Below are 6,694 nucleotides of genomic sequence, written 5' to 3'. Positions count from 1 at the left end.
AGGAAAAAGAAGCAGACGGAAACTGGCGCGAAATTGTTAAGAAAATGCCTTAAAATAAGAAATAGCTTCAATTACAATCTTGGATAAAACTGCAGGAAAAATAATGGCTGGTAAAATTCGGCCATTCGGATAATTAAAAGTCTGCCTATCTCTGATATCCGTTTATCCGCTATAGTTGATTCCACTGAACTGTTTTTGTTCAGTGAAATTAAAAAAAAAAAAAAAATGAAACTCATTCACCCATTATTTTTTTTTTAATAAATTTATCAACCGACATATCATTTTAAAGTTCTTACCTTTAATGCAAGTCCGTTCTTTTTTCCGGATTCCAACTTCTCTTTCATTCCATCCTTTTGTTTCCCATTGTCAGTAATTTGCCGAATGACTTTTATGGAATTAAAAAAAATGTATATTAAAACGATTTTGCAGAAAATGCTATGCTATTGGGGATTTAGGCCAGCCAAAATATCAATCTTAACTAAGCGTTAAACGGTGATGATGGAATTAAGATCAGCTTTAATATGAATCTGTAACGGATATTATCACTGCAAAGACCTTGGTACCAGTGAAAAGGTTATTGTGACAAACAAGCGAGAAATACATGTAGCAACAAAATCTGATAATATGACTACTTGAATTCAACATGGTGCTCAGAAGAATGAATGGACTGCTTACAAAAGAAACTAGAAATGTCTTGAATTTCAAAGGAATTCTCCCAAGTAGTGCCAGAAGGAGGACAAGGTCAATAGTGAGGAGAATGTGTATGTTGATATTGGACCTTAAAACGAATCACCCCGGATTTTTTGCACGATGATTAAGTTCTTACCTTTGTACTAATTCCAGCTTGTTCTCTCGGTCTCCGTCTCCTCGTTTTCACTTGCAATTCACGGAATTAGAGTTTCTGAGAATGCAAATTATCATGTCAGTAAATGTGCAGCACAAGCTTAATAGGCCATTTTACAGTTGTGTGCTTAGTGACCTGGCCTTGGATTGGAAGCGAGGCTGGGGGTGACCTTGTTTTGATACAAACCTTAGGGTTTTTCATATGTAAATGAAAACTAGTTAGCATAGGAACAGCATGATCTACATATGAAAAGCAGTGAGGTTTGTATCAAGACAAGGTCACCCCAGCCTCGTTTCCAATCCAAGGCCAGGTCGCTAAGCACACAACTATAAAATGGGCTATTTATACGCCATTCCAGTCAAATTACATTGTATGGAAAGACCAGTTTTCGCTAACGCTTTTATTCGGTAAAGGGCAACAAAATTTAACGTATCACGGTCCAGTCTGTATGTTCTTTAAACTTTGCGAGTAATATTAACAGTACTACTAAGATCGAAACCAAGTTTTAATCCAGTTAATCCAAATTCGCTTCCAGCGAGCAGCAAGCCGACGCACGTGCTAAGTCAGCAACATGTATCCCAGTTTTGTTTGTAGCGCCATACAAATTTCAAGTAATTTTTGCAACATATGGCTTACCTTTAGCATGTACTCCTTTCTATTCTTTAAGCCTTCGCATTTCAGCATTTCTCGTCGTTAAAGAGGGCTGTCAAACCGCTCCTTCTAACGTATTTCTTTCAAGTCCGCAGACTACGTGTGAAGTTTGTTATGAATATTGATTAGGAACAGAAACCAACCGCTGACAATGACATTTTCTCAAACCTGAAATATAAAAACATACTGCACGTGTTGGCAAAGTGCGCATGCAAAATAAGAAAAGACGTTTTTGGCATCAAAAGACGACAATATTTTGTGGAAATAACAAAAATTAGGGAAAAAATGTCCGTGCAGCTGCGTTCAAGCCTCAACATAACTACAGGACAATAGTCATCTTTTAACAGCAGTTTCATTCACACACTCAAGAGACTGGAAAGATTAAAGCTATAAGCAACTTGTTTTGTTTCTTCTACTTTCGCTTCATTTCCGGGGGGAGCAGAATGGCAAACACACAACCACTGTGGTAAAAGAGAAAGAAGAAAATTGATATTGGAACAAAGAAAAACCACAAGTTAGGTTGTGGTGAAGGCAGCACAGGGATGGAGCTTTTTCTGTTCCATAAGACGACCACTAAGAAGTATTTCTACCCCCTTTACCTCCCTCTCTCCCTCCCTAGATCCTAAATGGCACGCTTATCCTCATCACTGGATTACCCCCACAATTTTGTTACCTTAAACACTGCCAGCCTGTCCAGTCCAGTACTGGCCACAGGAATAGCCGCCCTACACGCGAGTGAAATGCGTGCACTATGACGAATTTTTGAGCAGAATACACGTGCGTCACGCGTTTACCTGGGTTTGGAGGGACTATGTCAAGCTAATCACTATTTTCTTTGTCAAAGTGAATACAGCTACAACACAATCATGGTGGGACCAGTCGGGCCTGTTCTCAAAACTCCCAAAGAGTTTTAAGTCTCAGAAGTATTTTTAAAGTCAGTTGAATTCTATTGACAAATGATAGTTCTTCGTGCAACCTAGGAAAATGTGTTCCTTAATCTTGTAAAGTCAGTTTTCAACGTCTTACCTTTCAAAGTCATTGAAATACGAAGAATATCCACACAAACAGGTTTTTCGTGAGTTTTGAGAAACGCATCCCTGGACAGAACCTCTGGTTTGGGAAGAAAGAATTAACAAATCAGGCGCCCTGACTACAGAAAAATGTGCCTTTGCAACGTAGGCTCCATGAATGTAATGCGAAGCAACGTCAACTGCCGTTAGAACTAACCTTTCCTTAATGATAAACTGATTACTGGTAGTCAGTCACACACATGGAAATACCTGTATTGTCAAGGAGGACGCTAGCGACGTCAGAACCGCCATAGGGAGTCCAATACCCACAAAATAAGGCCAGTTAGATTCCATATAGGAGAATCGGCGCTAAGGAGCTGTCCATCCTATAGGAGCAAAAAATTGACCTGTTTTACTTTAGCTCGGCTTTGTGCCTGGTTAGACATGTACTTGGTGCTTTGGAACGGTGCTCAGGCTCGCAAACTTATGAGAACATAAAAATTGTGTTTTGGATTTATATACGTAACATTGTCGACTGTAGTGACTGGACATGAATACTTAAGCCCCCAAAGATAGTAATTAAAGGCCATTCTTGGTAGCCTGGGAGAAAGCCATTGTGGCTGGGGGCGGGGCGGGGGAGGGGGGAGGTGGGAGGTGGGGAGGCAGGGATTCACTCTAACGAAGGGCTAACGTACTTCTAAATGTCAGCACTCGATTCTCTTTATGGGGGGTAAATTACCTTCAACAAACATTCGTTTCTACTCCCCACCGACGTAGCACGAGAGTTTCGTTAGAAAGTTACCCCTCATCTACTTCCAATTTATGCTCAGTTCCTAGCTGCAGTTCAGTAGCTGCATCTCCCCTCCGACGGCATTGTAAATGGCCACACTGTGCCTGGAGAAAGTTTATTTGCTGTCCAGTGCAATATTTGTAAGCACTTGCACCATGTCTGAATAGGCCCTACTAAAATTTAGGGTGTTGCTTCAATATGTGACCAGAAATGCCAGTACATTGAGAGATGGATAAGTTTGAGATGGAGATACCTTTTTTCAATATCGTCTTGCTTAAATGCAGAACGCAGAAAATGACTTGTATTTTTAGGACTATGAAGTATTATTGGTATTAATTTTTCAAAATATTAGCTCTACTGTGGCAAACACACTGAGTATCATGTAAGAAATGCAATTTCATATTTAACTAATTAGCAAAAAAGATTTATTGCAAAAGCGGAAGCAACTCAAGAAAAGCATGAAAGGTTCCATCCGTTCTCTAGTTTAACCAAACAAAACAAAACCATGCTTATACTTCTAGTTTTTTTTTTTTGCTTTATCAAACTGCGAACCTTTGTAGGAAACACCATTTAAGCTAACTCCTAAAATTTAAGTCTCTAGAGAATATTAGGAGTAATATTATTTACATGTGCATGTATATTTTCAATGTTAAATTGACAGTTAACATTATGAATAAAACTGGAGTATTCAAGACTCGGTCAGACAGGATTTTTCAGATGTCAAACTGCAGTCTACAAGTGCTATTTGACCACTTGAATAGTTTCAAGGGGTACTGAAATGAACAGTGAAACGAGCCGTTTCTACTGAGTGAAACACTGCATATGCTCTTTAACAAAAGAAAAAGTACGTACAATTTTAATTAAAAAGCACTTTTCGGATTTTGTTTTCAAATAAATTGAAAAAGATAAGTCGTTGCCCTCAAGTGGCATCTTTTGTGAGCTCTTATATCATAAAGTGTTTTGGAATAAAGCTTGTGGTTTTCAGTTACTCGAAGAATGGTCTTACTAAAATTAAATTATATATTAAAGTCGAGTTCTTTTGGTGGTGGTTACTTTTGGAAAGCCGAACTTTCGGTGTTTCTTAACAGTCGTCAAATTTTATGGCTAGTTCTGTAGCATCAGCGGTAGGAAAGGTAGGTTAAAGTATTCACAATATGCTGCGCCTTCTTTCTAGACCGGGTTGGGTACTTGTTCACACGTGCTAATATATATGTTTGTGCCGTACTTGTTCACACAAGCTAATATATGTTTGTACCGTCCATGAGAGGTGGTTCTTCAGCCAATTTGGTTTGAAAAAGTGGGTATAGATTTAAACCATTTTGGTCTAAAGTCTGAGACAGGTATAGGTTTTAGAGGCCGGGTCTGAATATAGGCATTGAGTGAAAACTGTTATGTGCTTGGTCTGAAACAGTTGTGATGTAGGTAGGTTTGAGGCTACTTTAGTCTTGCCCAGGACCTCCTTAAAGGTTAAGGTAATGAAAAAAAAATTAAATATTTTCTCAATCTTATTGGATACCCTCTCCTAACACAGTCGTGCTGTTACTCTCCGTTGCTGTGTTTTCGTAAACCATGCACATTGCTTATCGTTCGTGGGAGCCATCTGGTCCTGGTTGGAATAGAGTCACAAACATGCACACATAACTTGCAAGAACAGGAGAGAGTCTTTACCAGTGCCTCTTTCAGGCTACAGTAACACTTGAGCGAAACTTTATTTTGGTTTGAGAAAGAAAAGAATTAAACAGAATGCTAATCACATTACTAGAGCTATAACGCGCCTGATCAACTGGAGCAACTCCTGGAACCACGCAACTATAGCATGAAAAAAGGACCCGCTTGAGGGAAGAATAGAGTGACTAATTAGACATTGTGGAGTTACGTACTGTGACCATAACTAAAGCAGGAAACAAAGAAGAACATACTGGACGACTATATTTCCAACTTTACTTGACACTTGGATTAGTACTAAGTAGTAGCGACAGAAAATATTTTAAACAGTGTTTTCATAGCTACATGTAGAAAGAATTGACCCAGGTCCATTTAAATATTAATATTAATTCAAAAATACTTGATACTTGAAAGTTACCGAGGGGTAGTCAAACAAAAGGTGCTCAAAACATGCTATAGCTGAAATTGACGTTTAATGTGTATACAAGAGAATTTAGTTTTATTAGCTTGATCAGATTTTCGTGTTGTTTTTGCGATACTTATGTACAAGGTAAATCTTTTTTTTTTTCCGTAAGGACCCCATACACTTGAAACAAGTGTATTCGGAACAATGATTTTGTATTACAACGTTTTAACATTACACGCTTTGGCAAACATTCTATTAGATATCTTGGACCATTCTTGTGGTCAAAACTTAGTAACGAGCAAAAACAAAACGCCTAATTTAGGTGTTTCTAGGAAAAAAAGGAGAAAATCGAATCGCTCTGTATGACTATCTTACCAGTAACAGTAATTGCTGTAACCTGTGCCCTGTGTAGCCAATAACGCAAATCTAAATATTTATTATTTTTTACATTAGCTTACATATGTTTCACATATCTTATCATTTTATTTGTAACACATTTTTTAAGTATACAAGGTAAAGAAGAATTATAATTCAACTAGTATCCCCAAGTACATGTACCAACATTAGTTTTTTACTTGTTTTTAGGAATAAATCACTGTATTGTTGAACTCATTTTAGCAATTTTAACGCAAACACTTTTTTGTTTAGTTTTGGTATTACCCTCGCACCGACCCTGAACGGCTATAACCTTTTTTATACTATTTCCTTACAAAATCTCTCAATGTTTATTCGCTAAAAAGAGTTGTATCGCACGTTTTGCCATCATGCTTTTTTTTTTCACGCAATGTTTAGCTAACAATACTCGAGCTTGCGTTGAAAGACGAAGAGTGTTTTCCATTTCCCAGAACTGGCCGGCCAGACCCGGCCAGTCTGTAAATCGAATGCGTCATTTTTAAGTTTAAGTTTATAAATTTGAGCACGTTCAAAACGCACAATCAGGAATCTCTCCGCCATGGTCTGCAAAATCTTGAAAAATAATCACTCCGAAAATGGTACACGCTACTTTGAAGTTCTAAGGACTAGCATAAAACTTATCCTTCAAATTTGAATATTTCGTTTGCAAACTGACCAGCCGGTCTGGCCCACCAGTTCTGATAAATGGAAAGCGTCCATAGTTACTTAGTACTAAAACCCCAAAACATTAGCTGACTTGAGAAATTTTAAAATGACTTTCAGTAACTGGTCAATTGCACGTCATAATTTATCATAAGTTAAGTTCAAAGTTAAGTTCAAGTTTCAAGTTTATTAAAGATTTAAACACATACACAAAGAAGATAAGCACTACTCGCAGTTAGCTGCAATTATTATGCAAGTCTTACACGGAGCAT

Source organism: Pavona decussata, unplaced genomic scaffold, assembly GCF_977016875.1.
Source record: "Pavona decussata unplaced genomic scaffold, jaPavDecu1.1 SCAFFOLD_124, whole genome shotgun sequence".
NCBI classification, from domain to species: Eukaryota; Metazoa; Cnidaria; class Anthozoa; order Scleractinia; family Agariciidae; genus Pavona; species Pavona decussata.
Note: the sequence above shows the minus strand (reverse complement) of the source record.